At 39.2% G+C, this 22293-nt stretch overlaps 1 protein-coding gene across 2 annotated transcripts in view; it reads left to right on the forward strand.

The window, feature by feature from the left end:
* Nucleotides 1–22293, forward strand: part of CLVS1 (clavesin 1) — a 208730-nt gene that overhangs the window by 52626 nt on the left and 133811 nt on the right. The gene's annotated exons all lie outside the window — the stretch shown is intronic.

The following is a 22293-nucleotide window of genomic DNA, read 5'->3' on the forward strand; positions in this document are numbered from 1 at the left end:
AAATGACAAAACTAAGCACAGTTTCAAATTTGTACCAAGTGCTTATTACTATGTGAGAATAAATATACTGTCAACTAAAAACCGATCTCGATTAGTAAGGAGAGACCATTCAAAACGATCAGAGCAAGTAGAGGACAGGAAATGTTGCAATGGGGAGAACTCTGGGAATACAAGATCTGTAAACTCTCAAGGATGAGGCTTTTATTTTTAACTTTTATTTCAAGTTCAGGGCTACATGTGTAGGTTTGTTACCTAGGTAAACTTGTGTCATGGGGGTGTCAGATTATTTCATCACCCAGGTGTTAAGCCTAGTATCCATTTGTTATTTTTTTCTGATCCTCTCCCTCCTCCCAACCTCCACCCTTCAATAAGCCCCAGTGTGTGCTGTTCCCCTCCATGTGTCCATGTGTTCTCATCGTTTAGCTCCCATGTAAAAGTGAGAACATGTGGTATTTGGTTTTCTGCTTGTGTTAGTTTGCTGAGGATAATGGCCTCCAGTTCCATCCATGTCCCTGCAAAGGACATGATCTTGTTCTTTTTATGTCTGCATAGTATTCCAGTGTATATGTACCACATTTTCTTTGTGCAGTCTATCACTGATGGGCATTTAGGTTGATTCAGGTTTTCTTATAGAGAGGAATCAATGAGGTTAGAAGAACCAGGTGTGGGAAGTGGGATGAGAGACCGGCATGATTGAATAGTAGCTCTGACGCCAGCAAAGGGCTGAGTAGGGGCCTAAGTTCAGGGGCAGGGCGGGGGCGGGGGGCAAGGGTAAGGAGAGACTCTTAAACAAATTTGGTTAACAAGCATTTCTGACTGATCAGTGGGTATTGATCACTGGGGATGAGAAGTTCAGCTAACCATTTGTGAGGCAAAGAATGGAAATTTGGAGGGTCTGTGTCTGGCCTTGTCCTAGACAAGCAAGAGGGCCTCTACCTCTTCTCTAAGTCCCATGGGAAGCGGGATTCTTTGTAGTCAGCTACGTCCTCGAACACAAAGGGCAGGGGATTTCTCCACCTTTGCTGTTTTCAGGATCATAGGAATCAGGTAAATTTAACACTGTCCATATGAATAAACAAGACAGCTATCCCAGGAAAGTTAAAAGGCGAATGTGAGAGAAAACTGTTGAAGTATTTCCCTACAATGTAGTAAGTGCCGGGACAAAAAAGTATGCAGGTTGCCATGGTGATACAGAGGAGAGGCACTTTCCACTGAGGGGAGGGGTGGGCAGCTGAGCTGGGTCTTAATGGATGGCTGGGATCTGTCCAGGTGGGAACACATCATTTGGGCCAACCTGTAACTGCCCAAGGGGTTCACCTTGCCTGCTGCCTAGACAGAGCCCATTCATCAAGACAGGGGAATTGCAATAGAGAAAGAGTAATTCACACAGAGCTGGCTGTGCCAGAGACCAGAGTTTTATTATTATTCAATAATAATAATATATAAATCATTATTTATATATTATTAATAAATATTTATTATTAATAAAATAATAATAATAATCAGTCTCTCTGATAATTTCTGAGGGAACCAGAGTTTTTAAGGATAATTTGGTAGGTAGGGGGAAACCAGTGAGCCAGGAGTGCCGATGGTCAGAGACGAAATCATAGGGAGTTGGAGCTGTCTTCACGGCTGAGTCAGTTCATGGATTGCAGGCCAAGATTAGATGAGCCAGTTTATTGATCTGTATGATGCCAGCTGATCCATCAAGTGCAGAGTCTGCAAAATATCGGAAGCACTGATTTTAGGAGCAGTTTAGGGAGAGTCAAAATCTTGTAGCCTCCAGCTGCATGACTCCCAAACCATAATTTCTAATCTTGTGGCAAATATTAGTTCTACAAAGGCAATCTAGTCCTCAGGCAAGAAGGAGGACTGCTTTGGGGAAAGGGTTGTTACCTTCTTTGTTTAAAGTATAAACTAAGTTTCTCCCAAAGTTATTTCAGCCTACACCCAGGGATGAACAAGGACAGCTTGGAGGTTAGAAGCAAGATGGAGTCATTTAAGTTAGATCTCTTTCACTGTCTGTCTTAATTTTGCAAAGGCAGTTTCAAAACCAGAAAATATCACCGAAGATCATCAAGACCAAGGTGCTCTGTAAGCATTGTGTACCCAAGCTTATGCACAAGTGGATGAGGGAGAAACAGCCTTTTCTGAGGAGTGATTTTCCTCCTTCTTAGGGCTGTTATGACAATCTTCTTCAGAGCAGGAGTCTACTTGTAAACATCTAGTAAAAATCTAGTCAACATATAAGAATTTATCTAGAGCGCGTTTTCCAATTTAAGGCATATATTGTCTTCCAGCATCAAAAAGTGTCAAACTCCTGCTTTACTCTTTTTGAGAAGCAGACCACTGCAAAACCAATTTTTTCTCTTGCATTGCAAACAGAGTATAAAAGCTAGGGGAGCAGACTTCAAAGCATCCCGGATGGGGCGCGTGTTCCCTGAGCTTTGTGTTTATGCCAGAGTTCCTTGCTGGAGGAAAACCTACTTGTTCATCAGAATTTAATCAGCAGTGACAAAAAATGTGGTGGGTGAGGGACACTTTTGGGGGCTTACAGGTTGGGAGACAAGAGTCAGGGAAGAGAGGAATGTCTGCCTGAGGATAAAGGCACAGCCTCTGGGGGAATAGGATTCAGCGAGAAAAGCAAGAGGACAGGTCTCTGCTGAACCCTCATTCCCACTCTACACTGCTAACCTGGGTCGGGGAACCGCAGGACCCACAGCAACCCCTAGGAGCCATTCAAATTTCCTTCAAGATAAAGTCTCATCATATATCCTCCTTGAGAATGTACAGGACTTAACCTAATTTGACACTCATATTTCCTTCTCAGGGGTAATGGGGGTCTGCTTTGTTATTTCTTTATCATTGTGGCTTTTATTTTTACTTCTAAAATGCTATAGCACTTGTAACAAGAGGGAAGCAAATGTCTTCTTCCAAATATAGAGGATAGTAAAACATAACATGTCCTAAACGCAGAGCCAGACTGAAGCCTGGCAGTGTTTCAGTGGCTTTGAGTTTGGCATCATGCCTCTTCCTGCACAAAGGGTCCTCACCACCAGAGAAACCTCTGCCGGGCACCCTGGCTGGTACAATAGAAGTGAGCAGAGCCCTCCCTGGTACTGGGAGGCACCTGTTATGGGGTCCACAGAGGTCTCTGTGAGAGGAAAGTTGTGCATAAAACGAGGAGGGAGGCCAAAGCAGAAAGAGGAAACTCACAGAAGTTAAAGTCAACAACAACAATAACAATAATAATCCAACAGAATGTTAAAGAAACGGAGCCAAATACCTTAAAAATAAAGAATAGCCTAGAAAAAAGTAAGGTAAAGATGGAAAAAGCCTATGCATGTGAAAATACATAAAGTTTGACTAAGGTAGGTGGTGCAAATATAGGTATTTAAGAAACGGCAAAAATGAGTGTCATCTGCCAGTAATAAATAAACAGGAACAAATAAAACAAACAAACAAACAAAAAACCTCTTCTGTATCCAAAAATACAGAGGGAATAGGGGATGGTAAAAAGAACCAGTTGGGAACCATAAGGTAAATTCAGTACTGGCTTTTGTGGGAAATTCATTGTTCCAGGGTAAAAATTATGGGGCTTTCCCAGCCTTCGTTTCTCAGACTGAAAGCTTGACTGTGATAACTGACAAAGATGATCGATTGCATCACCCAGATTTTCACATTGACTACAAGATCAGGGAAACCAAGCTCTTACTCCCTGTCTACACCGATCCTTTTTTAGACCAAAGTAGTGAAAACTTTTAAGGGCAGGTTCAGCCTTACCTATGTTTTGGGGCAATCCCAAGCAAGTCTGCTGATATTTCAGGTATCTCGTGCCACAGGTGGGTGAGTTGTGAAATAATTTCCTCGTGAGGTAGATCCAAGGGCCTTGTTTTTGCCCTCTTAGCCTCTGGGTTCTCTGTATACTTTCAGTTCATATTTACACTATAATTGCCTGATGAACTTGGAGCCTAGTTCTTGTTTCCTGGTTCCTGGCTAAGGATCTCACACTGCCCAGCACTGGACAGTCCCTCTGCTTGACTTGCATGGCAGCTGAATGGCTTGCTTCAGAGCGACTGCCCCTCCAGGATTTCCACCCTTCCAAAAGCACCACCGAGATATCTGCCAAGTTTGAGAGATTTCCTCTGCTGTGTTCTGCCTTCTAAATCAGCCCCACCAGATCCAATCAATTGCAATTTGTGATGTGGGCTGTTTAAGTGTCTTCCCATACAACCATTTAATCTGCAAAGCAAATGTGTGAGGGTGGTTATCATGATGTTTATTTTCAAAAGGAGGAAACTGAACACCAGAATCATGAAGTAATTCCCCCAAGGTCAAACAGCTAAAGGAGTGTGACAGGGCGGGGCTCTAGATCCTGATTTGGGTGGCATCAGGAACTGATTTGTTCTACCACATCATGCAGAGGACTAGAAAACATCTCCTTTATAGACCTCATTCTAAAATGACAATAAATAAAATAAAGATTATAGAAAGTGGTTTGCCTAAGACTACACAAATGGCTAGTAGAAAAACTGAAAACTGACTTTTAAATGATCTCCTCACTTCCACATGATCTCCTCGCTTCCAGACAAGTAACCTGCAGAAGACCTTGAGACTTGGCACCCTAATAGTGAGCAGTTTCAATAATTTTCAGTCTTTATTTCCTCAGGAAAAGGTCTGGACCCTCAGTGTCACACTCGGAGCCCAGTGCGATCCATCTTCTCTCACTTCACTTTGTGTCCCTACAATGTCAGACACAGAGCCTCCATTTCTGCAAATATTTCAATTAAACTGAATTGTTATAGGTTTGAGCAAATTTTAAAAACTCTACGCTTCTTTATTTCAGAATAGGGAAATGGGAAAAAAAAAGGAGGCTGTCATTTGCCAGGCATTTACCATTTCCGATATTGTAATAGGCACTTTTAAATTGACCAGTAATCTCTTAAACTTAAAGGTAGACCACGGTTACCTGAAAATCTCCTTAAAACCAAACATTGCTGGGCCTCACCCCCAGAGTTTCTGACTCTGTAGGCACAGGGTGGAGTCTGATAACTTGCATTTCTAATAAATTCCCAGGTGATACTAACGCTGCCATGATCAAGAGACCACACTTTGAGGATCACTAGCACAGACAATAGTCTGTACTTACGCAATAAGGGCATCAGGATCGTAGCACAAATTTTCAGGTTCCAAAACCATGTGCTCATTCCAAAAATCATGCTCCTCCATATACAGCAGATTCTCAAAGGAGCAGCTGGCCCGGTGTCTCTCCTTTCTGGTGTGGGAGCCACGCACAGTTCTCCTGCACTGAGGTCAGGGCTGGGAAACACACCAAGGGATCCCCCCACCTTCCCTGCTCCCCAGCCCTGACTCAGCTCTCATATTCTGCCCTGGGGAGGCTCTTCCTCTCAGCCTCTGCCCTGGGGAGGCCCTTCCTTGCTTGCAGGGGAGCTCAGGCTCAGTGGCAACGCATGGACTAACTTACAACCCTTCCCTTCCTGGCTCTCTCAGGTCAATAGGCTTGGCCACCAAAGGGAACACTGTGTGTGTGTGTGTGTGTGTGTCTGTGTGCACGCGCGCGCACGTGTGTGTGAGTGTGTTTCTTTTGAGGAGGCTGAGGATGCTTTGAGGATAGAGAGGAGAAGATGGGAGATGACTCATAAACACTGGTGGGCCAGGACACTGTGCCTGCTGCCTCTGGTGGTGTCAGGTGAGGCCAGCATGAGCTGCTATTGTGGGGCTCCTCTGCCCTTCCCTCATCCTTGTAAGAGGAAACAGGAGAAGCATGGTGGTTGAGTGAGAACAGTTCAGACCTCTCGTCTACCCCCTCTCATCCCCCATTCCCCAGCAATCCCAGCCCCTTACATGATGGACAGGGCCACATGGACAAAACCTCAGGGCAGAGGTGTAGAAGTCAGGCTCTAATGCACTTAGAATTTTGCTTAAGGTGGAAGAGATCTTTATATTCAAGCAATTAAGAACCAGGTGGAACCTGACTACCTATGGGCACTATAGGCATTTAGCAGCTGTGAGAGGCATGCAAATGGCCCAGCCCAGAGCTGGGCCTGTGACCTGTCCTGTGTTCTTGAAAGTCACCCATGTCCCTCATGGGGCATTGACAGAACCAATTACTCACCTGTACCCAAGGGGACCCCTGGACATAATTGAGAGGTACCCTACCAAATTGAAATGTTTGGCCTGTATCTCATCAGCAAGCAGGTATTCAGGAGAGTAACCATCAGGCAAGCTGATGAATTGAGAAAAGGAAAGAGAGAGAGAAAGAGAGAAAGAGAGAAGGAAGGAGGGAGGGAGAAAGGGAGGGAAGGAAAGAAAACGAGAAAGAGAAAAAAGAGAGAGGAAGGAAAGGAGGGAAAGAAATGGAGAGAAAGAAAGGAAGGCAGGAAGAAAAAGAAATAGAAAAAAAGAAACAGAGAAAGAGAAGGAGGGAGGGAGAAGGGGAGGGAGGGAAAGAGAATGAAAGAAAGAAAAAAGAAAGAGAGGGAGAAAGGGAGTGAGGGAAAGAAAGAAAGAGAAAGAAAGTGAAAAAGAGAAAATGAAAGAAAGAAAGAAAAAAGAAAGAAAGGAAAAGAAAGAAAGAAAAAGAAAGAGAAAGAAAGAAAGAAGGAAAGAAAGAAAGAGAGAGAGAGAAAGAGAAAAGAAAGAGGGAAAGAACACTGCATTGCCAGAAAGTTAGGAGAGGAGAAAGTTAACATAAACATTACCTCACACATTTAGTTTTTATGGTGAGAACTCTTAAAATCTACTTTCTTGGCAATTTTCAAGTATACAGTACATTGTTATTAACTATAGTCACCATCATGCACAATAGATCTCTTGAACTTACTCATCCTGCCTAACTGAAATTTTGTGTCCTTCGACCAACATCTCACCAGTCCTCCAGCCCCTGGTAGCTGCCCTTCTACTCTTCTGCTTCTGTGAATTTCACTTCTTTAGGTTCCATATATAAGTGAGATCATGCGGCATTTGTCTTTCTGTGTCTGCTTATTTCACTTAACATAATGTCTTCCAGGTTCCTCTATGTTGTTACATATGACAGGATTTCATTCTTTTTAAGGTTGAGTAGTATTCCTATCTATCTATCTATCTATCTATCTATCTATCTATCTATCTATCTATGTATGTATGTATGTATGTATGTATGTATGTATGTATCTATCTATCTATCTATCATCTATCTATCTATCTATCTATCTATCTATCTATCTATCATCTATCTATCTATCATCTATCTATCTATCTATCTATCTATCAGATTTTAAAAATTCATTCATCCATTGATGGATGCAAGTTGATTCCATGTATTGGCTATTGTGAATAATGCTGCAATGAACACAGAGTGCAGATATTTCAACATACTAATTGCATGTCTTTGGCTATATGCCCAGTAGTAGGATGGCTGGGTCATGTGGTAATTCTATTTTTAATTTTTTTGAGGATCCTCCATATTGTTTCCCATGATGGCTGTACCAGTGTTAGATACATTTCTTATTTGAATGAATTTCAATATTATATTGTTTGAAAGCAAAAGGAAATTTTGTTTCTGAATAATTCTTCCCTCTTTTTAATTGGTTCAATATTTTTTAACCCCTGGGGTGGGTGGAATGTTTTCAGATTGGCAGTTTTGGGAATGTGAAGACAATTTGTATTTCCTGGTTTTTGCTTTGTTTTGTTTTATAACTCAGTGTCCATGCTGTCAGCTCAGTGCAAACATCACAGGCAGGATACAAGCACTGAAGATAATAGCTTTCTCTTAAAAGTATTGTCTATAAAAACATACCTTTAATGCACTGAAAAGAATAAATTATGCCTTATAGGAAAACAATAGAAAATATCTCCTTTTTGGCTTCATGATCATTTCAGTGTTTGTCATTTCCAGCCACCACAACAAAATGAATTCTATTTCACATGTTGATAAGTCCATCATTCTGTTTGGAGGGAACTGGGTCTGAAAATTGCACTGGGACTGAAATTGGATGGCAGCATGAAGCTGTTAAAGATAATAGACCTGTGTTAAAACCCACAAATGAATGGAGCCGTTCTCTGGCCTCAGAAGAGTGCTCATTGTCCTCTGTGGTCCATTTTCTACATGTACAATGTGTTCACAGCTGGCTGTTCATTCTCTTTTGGGGACACTTATGAATATGAATGCCCCAAATCATAGGCACAGCTTCCAGGCCGGGAACTCACGTCCATGTCCACTTCCTCAAACATCAGAGAAGCCTAATCAGCTCGACACCCACCATCTGGTTTCCTCATTCTGGTGGGCCCTGTCTTCCCGGGAATGCACACCTCCGTGAACGGCAATCCAAGCTGATTTGTTTTGAGCAGTCACAAAGATGGACGTTCCCCCTGGGGTTGAGGATTTTGTTTCAGACAAAAAAGATACAAGTAGGAGACAGTCTCACAGTATTTTCTATCTTTTAAAGGTGGAGGTGAAAGCCAGGGTTGTACTAACAGATTGGGATAGAGCTACTGGAATCTAACTGATGACTTTTAAGGGAATTTTGCGAGGCTGAGGGTGTGAATGCCCCAGAATAAAAACAGCTGCTGTCTTCTTTTTGAATGGATGCTGAATTCACAGCCATTTCTTCCAGGCGCTTTTAGTGCTGAGCATTTTAAGAGTGGCAGGTTCAAAAAGTCATGAAAATGTGTTACTTGGCTTTCCAATGGAAAGTAATAGAATTTCTGAACTTTAGCTAGCCACCTCTGAACACCACGAATTCCTGAGGGGTGCTCACAAGGAAAACACTAGGAAGTTTGCCCAAATCTCTCTGGTAGGTGCACATGCGGTGAAGCAGGTGACACTTGCTCTTCTCTCTTCTTTGAAGTGTCCTCATGGGGATCTGCTTTTCAAGACCCTCTGCCTGCTCAGCCTCACCCTGACTCCATTCCGCCTCCTTTAGCGTATGAGAAACATCTCCCCAACCAGAGCCGGCTTAGGCTCCTTTTATTTGCATCATTGGCCTGGTGGGAGGATAGAGAGAAAGAAGAGCAGAGTAGGGCAGAACCCTGAAAAGGGGGAATGGTAATGGAAGGAGGAGAGGACTCTGAGCTCCTCAATGGCTAAAGCAAAGAAATGGAATTCTGACACTTGTTGCCTATATCCGCTCTACACAGAGCTCCCTGAGAAGCGCCTGTCTGCCTTGCTCTCCAGCTTGCGCACCATTCCACTTTTCTCACTACATGTCCTACTTGGTTTTCTTCTTGGTCTCCCCAGTGGTGAGCTTGAAAGCAGCAGCTGTGCTCTCCGTGCTTGTGCTGGGCCTGCATCTGGCACAGCGATTGGCATACGGAATCCAGTTAACCTTTGGCGAAAAACATGAGCGATATTTATTGCCCTTTTTCAAAACTCAATTATAACAAATTGCAATTATGAGGCAGTTCGGAAAGGCTCCTGTGCACGTCACATGCAGCCATTTAGAAAAGAGCTCTGGCATCCTAGAGCAGCAAATTTGGAAGGAGGACATTCTGAGGCCTTTAGCAGATCACTTGTGTGCTGAATAGACTTTTCAAGTCATAATGTAATTATAATGTGTTATAATTTAACTTTGAAAGGATAGAATAATATCCAAAAGAGGAGATGTGTTGGGCACCAAAATGATCAAAGGAAATCACAGTTGGGAGAAGAATGAAAAGCAGAGGGAGAAATATGGACCCAACATTTAAAAAGTCTGAATTTTAAAAATGCCACCTATTTTCAGATATTAACATTGGAGTGATCTGTACACTCGATGAAGACCTCACTGTTCCACTCAATTTAACAAAACAAATATGACTTCAACGTAACTTTGGGTATATTTTATTTAGCATTAGCTGGTACAGCATGATTCTGTTAAAATACATAAAAGCACTTTCTTCAAATTTCCCAGTCCTTACCCATTCTGATTTTCTGGTTATCGTTAGATTCACAGCAAAATGTTTGTTTTTCAAAAGATAAAAATATATGGGGATGTTTATTGGCTGAAGTTCTAGCTAAGTATTAGAATGCAAATTTTATTATGGTTGTAGGTGGCTAGTGGTGAGGTAGATCCACCTTTGGAACAAGTCTAAAGAATATAGGTGATATAATAGTATATAGAAAGATCAGTCATTTAAAAACCAGTGGGGCGTTGCTGCAATGGTCTGCGACAGTCTGACTCAGTTACTGCTGAGAGTTCCCAGGGATTTTCAGGATGGCATCTCTGGAGTTAAAGACAATGTGCTTGTACTACATAATTTGGTGTCATGCTCTTTATGCAAATCTGAGTAATGAAGAGAAGCATCCAAAAACAAAGAGGAGGATTAGAAACCTAAGACACAGAAATTTCAGCCTAAAGTGAACAGTCTGGGCAACGAGGGCTCAGGACTGGGTCTTGGAGCCAATTGCAAAATTAATGCTGAATATGGAGGCTTTCACCACATTCCTCTGATTTTCCAAAGTGAAATCCTCAGGGGACACCTCTTAGATATAAAATTTTTCATTTTGGTGATATGTTTGAGGAAATATCAATACCGCGATAACATCCTAAAAAGAAAATGCTGTATAAAATAAAACATTTCTGCTGTTATCATCCTCAATCCACTTTAAATCTTAATGCTAGGCTAAGGGTATGAAGAAAAATAAAATCAATTTTCTGTCTTGAAGGAGTTTGTTGAACATGATATACATACACATATATACACACATTCTTAATCTAAAATAGAATATGGTCATATGCCAAAGGACCAGTATGTGCAATAATAATTGCTAATATTTATTGGGTGCGTAATGGTAGGCCCTGTTCTGAGTTCTCTTGAAGGCATCAATTTTTTCACAAAAATTGTATAGATTTGGCACTATCATTTCAATCATACAGGTGAGGAACTTGAGACACAGAGAAATTAAAAAAAAAAAAAAAGTAAAAAAAGAAAACTTGACCAAATCAGAGCTGATAAATTCATTTTACTTTTTCCGTATTAGTCAAGTTGGTCTTGAACTCCTGACCTCAGGTGATCCACCCACCTCAGCCTCCCAAAGTGCTGAGATTACAGGCATGAGCCACCTCGCTCGGCCTAGGGCTGATAAATTCAGATCCAACATTCAGGTGCCACTGTCTGGCTCTAGAGTTCCCACACATCTCAAGGACTGTTGAGAGAACAATGCAAGATTAATACCTCTTTAATTCAGTAGGACCAGGCAGGGCAAGAGGCTTAACTCAAAATGGTAGGGTTAGACAGCTCCAGGGAATGGAGCAATCTGGTTCTACTGGATAACCTCTCCCTCTTCCATGACCCGTTAGCAATCTGCTCAGCCCTCAATTCTGGCATGTGGCTGTATAGACTGGAGTTTGTGCAGCTGTCCCTAATCTCAGCTGTTCAAGCATGGAGCAGAGGACCTGCATATAATGGGGTACTCCATAAATACATGAATAAATGAATATCCAACTAGGATCTGAGATTGTACTTTTTCCCTTGTTGAAGGAGCTAACTCTATTTTTTTTCTTGGTTCCCATACTTGCCTTAACTTTAGCCATGGGACTTACTTCTTTGGCAAGTAGTAATATTAAAACCATTTTAGATTGAAGTTGTACAGAAAGCATACTATTTGGTGACTGGCCAGAAAAAAAAAAAAAAAAAAGTGCAATTCCAAAAAAAGTGGAAAAGTACCACATGGATTGGATAAAATGGAAAATTATATTTGTGTGACCTACTGTGTTACCAAAAGGCAAATGTGTATTTTGTTGGCTTGAATTTGCTCGTCTGCTGCTACAGCTCCTTCTTGATGTCTCTTTGGTGGCAATTTTCTAAACTATCTTTAGGCTTAAGGTTTTAATAAAAGCAAATCCTCTGTTAACCTACATTTGATAGTGCATTTCTACTGAGGAGCAATGGCCCCTGATTGCTATCCATAAGAGCCAAGATGAGGCAAGTTCCATTTGGTTTCTAAAGGCAGGAAGCCCCATTCACTTGCTACTCATTTTCCTTCATTATAATCTTTGGGACAATATTTTCCCATTATTGACAATAACACTTATGACAACTCTTTATAAAATCACATTTGCATTTTTATTTTCATTCTCAAAACAAAGGCTGGGCTGACATTTTCGATATTCAAGAATCCTGATACAACAAGTGCACTGTAGTAGGGTGCTCTGATAGGCTAAAGGGCACTTGGAAAGTTCATGGATGCAGAGCACGCCCTTTTCTAAAAGCAGATGGGTGCTCAGGAGCAGAAGCAACAATTAAAAGTCCTGGCTGAGAAAGAAATTCTTAATTACATTTGGATGACTTGATATTCCCTCGAATATGGTGCCTGCTCTTTTCTTTCTTCCTTGATTGGAGGCTCCTAGGGATGTGTGTGTGTGTGTGTGTGTGTGTGTGTGTGTTTGGTTTGACAATGTGTGTTGCTATTACTCAGTTGTTATAGGGAAAGAATAGGTCTTTGAAAAGGGAAGAGATGGGGGAAAGAAAGAGGTAGAGAAGAGGAAAGGTGACTGAACAGCTCCTTTTTCTACCTGGGGAGGTCTGTAGATGGTGGCAGCAGGTGTCAGAGAAATGAGATCTTGTGGCTGGTAGGGTCCCCTGGGGTGAGGCTCAGGAGAAGGCTTAGCTTGACTTGTGGGGACAGATATTTCAGGGAACTCAGCCAGCTCAAGAGTGACGATGCTGCACCAAACCTATATCTGATTTTTAATTATTTTAATTGTTTACTTGAGAGAGTGCATTTATCTCTCTTCTGAGTAACTTTAAGAAGTTTATTGGCCTAATGGACTAAAAGGTAGATCTTTGTCCATCAGTTCCAATAAATAAATAAATAAATAAATAAATAAATAAATAAATAAGAAACAAACTTCCAATTTCCCTGCATTGGGCATTTCCCTGAAGAGTTATTCACACATGGTATGGAATGTCAGAGTGTTTCTTAACCCAGGGTGCCTGCGACTCACTCCAAATGATTACATCAGAATTTCAAGGGGTAGAGCAAGGGCATTAGTGTCTTGGAAAAACTCCCCAGAGGTGAAGCCAGGGCTGAGAAACACTGCTCCAGACATTTGCACAGACTGTTCTCTCGGTCTGAAAGTCTCCTTGCTCTTTCAGACCAAGGAGACTTCACACAGAGAAGCAGAGGTCGCAGATGAGGAAACTAAATAGGGTGAGAAAATAACAGGGATGGGAGTCTTTTGGGGACCGTTAAAGCCTTATAGATATGTTGTGCTCACTACAATATAATAATAAAGACTCCCAGCCAGTCCTAATGATAACCTTTTACATGTCTCTAATTAAAAGGCAGCACACAATTAATTTCTGTTTGTTATCCCTTCTCACCAGGAAACCATCAATATTATCCTCCCCTGATGTTTCTTTGTAAACTAGTTTTGACCTCTTTCCCCCCACATAAAGTATTCATTTGACAAACACTGAGCCCCTCCCTGTGTAAGGCATGGTGCCAGGAGCATGGCAGATCATAGTCCTGCAATCATGGGTTTCCATCTAATGACAGAGACAGTCACACAAATAATGTCTCATCTAACTGTGTAAGCACAAATGTGATCAATGTTCAGAGAGAACAGGGTGCCAATGAATGGAAAGCAATTATTTCAGATCTACTCTGAGGCAGATAGTTAAGAGCTCCATCTAAAAGAGCAAGGGTTATTCTGGACCAAGAGAAAACAGTCTGTGCAGATGACTGCAAGTGGTAAAAGACATTGTATTTTAAGAGAGCTTAAGAAGGGTAATGAAGCTAAAAACAAGAGTTTGGGTAGAGAATAACCCCCATGTTGTACAACCAACTCTAAGGAGCATGAATCCCAAGAGAGGGCTTTGGCAGCCCCAAGAGGGGACCCCTAGTTGCCTGAGATGAAGGCACAGACATATTGAGCCTTGTAGGTCATCCTAAGAAAGAGCAGTGGCAGGCCATGGAGGCTTTCAGCCAAGGAGCATCTCAGTTTTGTCTCTGAAGAAATTCTCTCTGCTTGTCGGACTGCAAGGATTGGAGGATTGCAAACCTGAATTCAGGAGAGACCAGTCCTGACACTACTTCCTGCAGAGATGAAGATGACTGAATTAGAGAGGTGATGGTGGAAAAGAGACCTGACACATTGAAAGCTATTACTGCATAATCTCACTTACCTGTGAATTCTAAGAAATTGTACTCAGAGGAGCAGAGAGTAGAATGATGGTTACCAGGGGTTGGCAGAGGGGTTGGGGATATTAATATATATTGGTCAAAGGATATAGAATTTCAGCTAGATGAAAAGGCTAAGTTCAAGATGTCTGTTATACGACATGGTGTGCATGTTTGTTAGATGTTTATACATGTTTATTTTATTAGCTCAATTTAGCCATTCCATAATATATATATGTATTGAAGTATACATTGTGGAATGGCCAAATTGAGCTAATTAACATGGGACATGGGAGTGCAAGTATTTCTTTGACATATTGATTTCATATCCTTTGGCTATATACTCAGAGGTGGAATTGCTGAATCATATGATAGTTCTATTTTTAATTTTTTAAGGACCCTACATACTGTTTTCCATAATGACTGTACCAATTTACATTCCCATCAGCAATGTACAAGGGTTTCTTTTTCTCCATATTCTTTCCATTAATATATACATTGCCTCACCTACTTGTCTTTTTGGTGATTAGAACACAAAATTGACTCTCAACGATTTTCAAGTGTACAATACATTGTTATTAACTATAGTCACCATGTTGTATAATAGATTCTTGACTTTATTATTCCTATCTTACTGAAAATTTGAATCCTTTAACCAATATCTCCCCAAACCCAACCACTGTTCCCAAATCCCTGGTTTCCACTATATTACTCTCTGCTTCTATGAGTTTGGCTTTTTTATACATATAAGTGATATTTCTACATATAAGTGATATCTTTTCTTTTCTACATATAAGTGATATCACGCAATATTTGTCTTTCTGTGTTTCTGTGTCTGCTGATTTAACTTAGTGTAACGTCCTTCAGGGTCATTTGTATTGTTGCAAATGACAGGATTTCCTTCTTTTTATGGCTGAATAGTATTTCCTTGTGTGTATATGCCTCATTTTCTTTATCAATTTATCTACTGATGGACATTTACGTTAATTTCATATTTTGGCTATTGTGAATATTGCTTCAATGAACATGAGAGTGCAGGTATCTCTTTGACATACTGATTTCATGTCCTTTGACTATATACCCAGAGGTGGGATTGCTGGATCATGTGGTAGTTCCATTTTTAACTTTTTGAGGAACTTTTGTACTGTTTTTCATAATGGCTGTACTAATGTACATTCCCACCAACAGTATACAAGGGTTCGCTTTTCTCCATATCCTTGCCAACACTTGTCATTTTTCATATTTTTGATAATACTTGTCCTAACAGGTATAAGGTAATATTACGTTGTGGTTTTAATTTTTGTTTCCCTGATGATTAGTGATGTTGAGCACCTTTTCATGTATCTGTCGGCCATTTGTATGTCTCCTTTTAAGAAATGTTTATTCAGGTCCTTTGCCCATTTAATTGGGTTGTTTTCTTTCTATTAAGTTGTTTGAGTTCCTTATATATTTTGGATTTTTGCCCTTTGTTAGATGTATGGTTTGCAAGTGTTTTCTCCCATTCTGTAAGTTGTCTTTTCACTCTGTTCATTGTTTCATTGGCTGTGCAGAAGCTTTTTAGTTTGAGATAACAGCACTTGTGTATTTTCCCTTTTCTTGCCTGTGCTTTTGGAATTTCATTTAAAAACTTATTGCCCAGACTCATGTCATGGAGCTTTTCCTCTATAATTTGTGGTTGTCAAGTAAAAAATAATAATTTTTTAAAAGGAAAAAAATGAAAAGCTATCAGGAGTTAAAACCAACAGAGTTGGGCCACTGATTGGATATGGGTGAGAGAGGAAGAGGGAAAAGAGGGTCAAGGACACCTCTCAGAGTTCTGCATGAAAACCTGTGTTTGGGGTGGTGCCATCCCCTGAGGTGGGGAAGAGTGAAAGGACCAGGTTTGGGTGGGCAGATGGTACAGGACACATACCAAAAAGGTTTTTTTTGTTTTTGTATTTTAGGTTTTATTTTTTCGTTTTTCTGTTTGATCTTCCATCTTAATACTCAAAACTTTCTTAATTTTCTATTTGGAGTCAATAAGAAACAATTTGAATTACTTTGCAATTCGAATGTTCTTGATGCCAAACCCCCATACTCCCCTGGTTTGGAAACGCCAGAAGTAAAAAACAGAAATACAGAATAAGGCTTCATAAATGGAAGTTTCACACAGAAGTGATTGCTGGTTGGTAAAGGATTGCCTCCTGGCTCTGTAGCATGCCCCAAACACAGAGTAGGTGTGCACTACCTGCTTGAATCTTTTAAGTTCCATGCAAATAACCCCCGAACTGCATCACTGAGGCACATGCTTTCTTTGCCATATAATAACTTTTTTCAGGAAGGTTTAATTTTATCTCTTAGATAGACTAGTACAAGTATGGAGTATTAAAATAACTAAAAAGCATTAAACCATAGCTCCTTTCTATTTATCCTTCTCCTGAAGGTTTTTGACCACCGAAGAGAATCAAGTATCCCATTTGGGTCATTGCTTACTTCTCTTACCAGAGGTCTAGTTAGCATCTCTCACCCAATACATTTTCTTCACTTCTCTCTATTTCCCAAGTGAGCTATTTCTCTTACAAGTCTTTGTATTTGGCATTATTTGATTTGTATCACAACGTACTTTTCTCCTTATCGTAAACTACTGTGATAATGCATTGCAAGAGGGAACAATTTCAATAAACCATTAAGAGATTTTTGGATCCTGAATGGCAGTTTTTATTACTCTGAAGATAAGCTAATTCTGTAATCTACCATCTTGTTAAATGTACACACACATTCAAACAATTGTCAGACTGCAGGCAGCTTAGAAAATACATCTTCTCTTTTCCTCTCTTACACCATTATGTCTTTGTGCACGTACACTGAATTCAAAGGTAAAGCACAAATGAATAGAACAATTATCATGTAGAGTGGAGGAAATTAGGCTGAGTAAAAGTTTTTAGTTAACTATGTGATTCCCAGTCACCTGCATGGCAGCGGCAGCAGAGAGCTCAGAGGCATCTGGTCATTTCCTGTGATGGCTTCCTCACCTCTCTCTGGCTGTGGAGTTGAATAGTGATTATATACTGCCACTCTGGTAGACAAGGTGGGCTGATAGCAGTTCCTAGGTAAGTCTGGGGTGTATGGAAGGTTGGTGAGGCATTGATACATGTCCTCATTTGTCCCAGGAAGATGTGATTGTAACCATGCTTGGTCAGAAACTTGTTTTCCCTTGCAGACCATTTTATGGGTATCCTCTGAATCTGGTCCCTACCCTCCACTTGCTCAGGTCTGGATTTTTTTCTCCAAAAGATCCCACATAGTAGGAGCATCCCGGATGGCTCTAAATGGGACCATATAAATGCTTTAGCAATTTATTACAAATTATCTGGAAACAAATAAAAAATTAGAAAATCTCAGTAAAGGGATATAAATTATAAAAAAGAACCAAGTGGAAATTATGGAACTGAAAAAAATAACAAAAGAAAAAATTTAAAGTGTTGTTTTAAACTTGAAATGATAGGTTTAATAATAGAGTGGAGACAAAAAAGGATAAAGCCAGTAGGTTTAAGGACAGATCAATGGAATTTACCCAATATGAACAGACAGAAAATATATTGGAAAAATAACTGAATAAAGACTGAGGCTCCTGTGGAACAGTGTCATAAGATCCAACATTCATAGGATCAGTGTTTCCGAGGGAAAAGGGGGAGTGGAATGAAAGAGTATTTGAATAAATAATGGCTGAAAACTTCCCAAATTTGGTTAAAAAAAAAAAAAAGAAAAAAGAAAAAACCGTACAGATCCCAAAAGTTGAACAAATCCCAAACAGGGTAAAACAACAGCAAGGTACACAGCACATTTTAATCACACACTTATAAACAAAAGACAAAGGAAATATCTAGAAGGCAACCAGAGAGAAATAACACGTCGCATGCAGAGGAACACTAATTCAAGTGACACTGAATTTTCGTCTGAAACCATGGAAGCAGAGGGAGGAGGTACAACATTTTTCAATGGCTTAAAGAAAATAGCTGTCAACTGTGACTTCTATATCTGGTGAGACTATTCTTCAGAAATAAAGAAGAAATAAAGATATTCTTAGACAAGAAAAAACTAAAAGAATTTGTTCCTAGCAGACCTACCCTTAAAAACTGGCTAAAGAAATTTCTTTAAATGGAAAGCAAAAGATAGAAGAAAGAATCTTGAAATATCAGGATGAAGGAACAAGAGGAAGAGTAGAAACATGTGCATATAATAAACTATTTTTTATCTCATGAGTTTTATAAATCATATTTGATGATTGAAACACAAATTCTAACACCATCTGCTATTCAAGACAGTAATATTTAAAAGAGGGAAAAGTACAGGGACTTTAATGGTAATGAAGCTTCTATACTTCACTGGAAATGGTAAAATGTTGATACTGTACCTAGTATGTCTCATATATATACTATAATGCCTACAGCAATCACTATGAATGTCATGTAAAGAGGTATACCCAAAAACACTATAAATAAATCAAGACAGAATCCTGAGATGTTTAAGTAACTCAAAGGAAAGAAAAAAAAAAACAAAACAGAAACAGAGGAATGATCATCAGAGGAAGTAAATAGAAAAGAATTAATAAAATAGTGGACTTAAGCACTAACATAAAAATAATTATGTCAAATACCAGTAGTCTAAATACATCAATCAATAGACAGAGATTAGCAGTGGATTAAGAAATCAAGCTTCAACAATATTTTACAAGAAAATCAGTTGAAATTCAATAACATAGACTGACAGTAAAAAGATATACCATGCAAAGATGGATTTAAAAAAATAGACATGGTTGTATTAGGACAAGGTAGACTTCAGAGGGAAGGAAACTACCATAGATAATGAAGGAAATTGCATAATGATAAATGAATCAATCCGTTAAGAAGACATAAATAAGTCAGTCCTCCATGGGTTCTGCATCCACAGATTCAACAAACGGTGGATCAAAAATATTTGAACAAAAAAGCAATAAAAAAATAACAATACAACAATAAAAAGTAATACAAACAAAAACACCAACAGAGCATAACATTCATAGAGTATTTACATTACATTAAGTATTATAAGTAATCTAGAAATGATTTAAAGTATATAGGAAAGTAGATTATATGCAAATACTATACCGTTTCGTAAGAAACTTGAGCAGCCACAGATTCTGATATCCTCAGGAATCCTGAAACCAATTTCCTGTGGATATTGAGAGATGACTGTACCTTAAATGTGTGCTTACATAAAATGTCTCACAATACACAAAGCAAAAATTGATAGTGCTTAAAAGAGGAATAGTTAAAACTGCAATTATAGTTGAGGACCTCAACCTCCCTACCCTCAGCAACTGATAGAACTGCTAGACAGAAGATCTGAACACCACAATCAACCAACAGGATCTAATTGACATTTATAGAACATACCACACAACAACAGCAAGGTACACAGCACATTTTTTAAAGGGCCTATAGAACATTCATCAAGATAAACTGTACCTGAGATCATAAAGTAAACCTTAACAAATTAAAATAAATGTAATCATACTACGTGTTTTGTCTGACCATAATGGAATCAAACTATAAATCAATAACAGAAAGAAAACACAAAAATCTCAGAAGACATGGAAATTAAACAACATACTTCTAAATAATCTATAGATCAAAGAAGAAGCCTCAAAGGAAAATTTACTTCTAAATAACTTATAGATCAAAAAAGAAGCCTCAAAGGAAAATTTAAAAATTGTGCCCAACTAAATGAAATTGAAAATGCAACATATCCACATATATGAGATGCAGCTGAGACAGTGCTGAGAGGGAAAAATATGAGAATGAGGAAAGATCTCAAATCAAAAATCTGTGTCTACTTCAAGAAACTAAGTAAGAATAAAACAAAATAAACCCAAAGCAAGCAGAATAAAGAAACAATAAAGAAAGAACAAAAGTCCATGAAAGTGAAATTAGAAAAACATATAGAAAATCCATCTAAAAAGCTGGCCCTTTAAAAAAATCAATAAAATTGATAAACCTCTAGCAAGACTGACAATAATAAAAAGAGAGAAAACACAATTGAGCAATATTGGAAATGAAGTAGGTTATATCACTACAGATCCTACAGCCATGAAAAGGCAAATGAAGGAATACTATGAACAACTTTATCCTTATAAAGTCAATAACTTAGAAAATATGTAGCAGTTCCTCAAAAACCACACAATGTCAAAACTCAACCAAGGTGAAATAGATAATCTGACTAGCCCTATAGCCTTCAAATTCATTGCATTCATAAATTTAAAACTCTTGAGAAAGAAACTTCTGGGCCCACACGCTTCCACTGGAGAATTTTACAAATTATTTTAAGAAGAATCAACAACAATGTTGCTTGTTCAGAAAAAAAGAAAAGAAGGGAACGTCTTCCAACTCATTTGATGAAGCCTATTCAACATCACTAGTTATTAGGGAAATGTCAATCAAGACCACAATGAGATACATGCCTATCAGATTATCTAAAATAAAAATTATAATAGCAGCAACACCAACTGTTGTTGAGTATATAAGGAAACTGGATTACTCATCAAGATTGCCAGTGAAAATGTAAAATAGTGTCATCTTTCTGGAAAGCAATTTGGTAGTTTCTTTAAAAAACTGAAAAAAACTGTACGTGTGATTACCATATAGCCCAGAAATTATACTCTTGGGCATTTATCTCAGATAAATAAAGACCTGTAGTCACACAAAAGCCTATACACAAATGTTCACAGCACCTTTGTTTGTAATAGTCAAAACCCAAAATCAGCACAGATGTCTAACAACAGGTAAAATGGCTAAAAAAAAGCTGGTGCATCCATACCATTGACTACTATTCAACAATAAAAGGAATGAACTATTTATATATGTAACAACTTTGATGAATCTTCATGTAGTTACGTTGATTAAAAAAGCTAATCCCTAAACATTATATAACATTCAATTTTTATAACAGTTCTGAAATGACAAAAGTTTAGAAATGAAGGACAGATCAGTGATTACAGGTTTTAGGGGATGGGAGGTGAGAGTTATAAAAGGGCAATATGTAGTGTCTTTATTGGGTTGGATCTGTGTAGTATCTTGACTGGCTTGGTGAATACACCAATATACGTCAGATAAAATTGTGTAGAACTAAATAAACATATGCACACGTACACATACAAACTATTACAACTGTGTGTGAATCTACAGTTACCTCAATTTTAAAAGTATTCTGTTCTGCCCTGTTTCTCCTAATTATGAAGTTGGTTCACTCCCACCTACACCCAAAACAAATTTATCTTGTCACCACTTTCTGCTGAGCTTTGATATAGCACTTGACTTTCTCAGCTAGAACTCTTGTAGCAACAATCAGTTGGTCAGAATTGGTACTGAATTCAACTCTATTGGCACATCATCTAGAAAACAATCTCCTAGAAATATTTAGCCTGAATCCAACCAAGCTCTTGGACCTCGCTCCAGTTTAAGAGGAAGAAGTTAAATGGCATCAAGAGAAAACAATAGGCTAAGTCAAAATTTAAGACATTCTACAGGGCACGTGGTGTGGAAATCATTTTTTTAAAGTCATGATCTATGGAACTTTCTTTCAGCTTACTTTTAACTATACCTATATTGATGCATATATTTGCATAGAGGATAGATAAAACAACCATGCAAAATGTTGACAATTGTTGAATCAAATGGTGAGTATATCACTGCAGTACTTTTTCAACTTTTCTGTTTGCCAGGACATTTTTTTTCCTTCTTTTTCTTTTCTTTTTTCTTTCTTTCTTTTTTTTTTTTTTTTTTAGAAATAGAGTTTTGCTCTTGTTGCCCAAGTTGGAGAACAATGGCACAATCTTGGCTCACTGCAACCTCCCCCTCCTAGGTTCAAGAGATTCTTATGCCTCAGCCTCCCAAGTAGCTGGGATTACAGGCACCTGCCACCATGTCTGCCTAATTTTTTGTATTTTTGGAAGAGGCAGTGTTTCAGTATGTTGGCCAGGCTGGTCTTCAACTTCTGACATCAGGTGATCCACACTCATTGGCCTCCCAAAGTGTTAGGATTACTGGCGTGAGCCACTGAGCCCGGCCACCAGGACATTTTCGTAATAAAAAGTTGGTGGAAACAGATTCTGCTGTCCGACTGGGATTGATGATCTTTCAGATCCCTTCCCACTGTGATATTCAGACCTGAAG

This window comes from Papio anubis, chromosome 8, assembly GCF_008728515.1.
Source record: "Papio anubis isolate 15944 chromosome 8, Panubis1.0, whole genome shotgun sequence".
Lineage (NCBI taxonomy): Eukaryota > Metazoa > Chordata > Mammalia > Primates > Cercopithecidae > Papio > Papio anubis.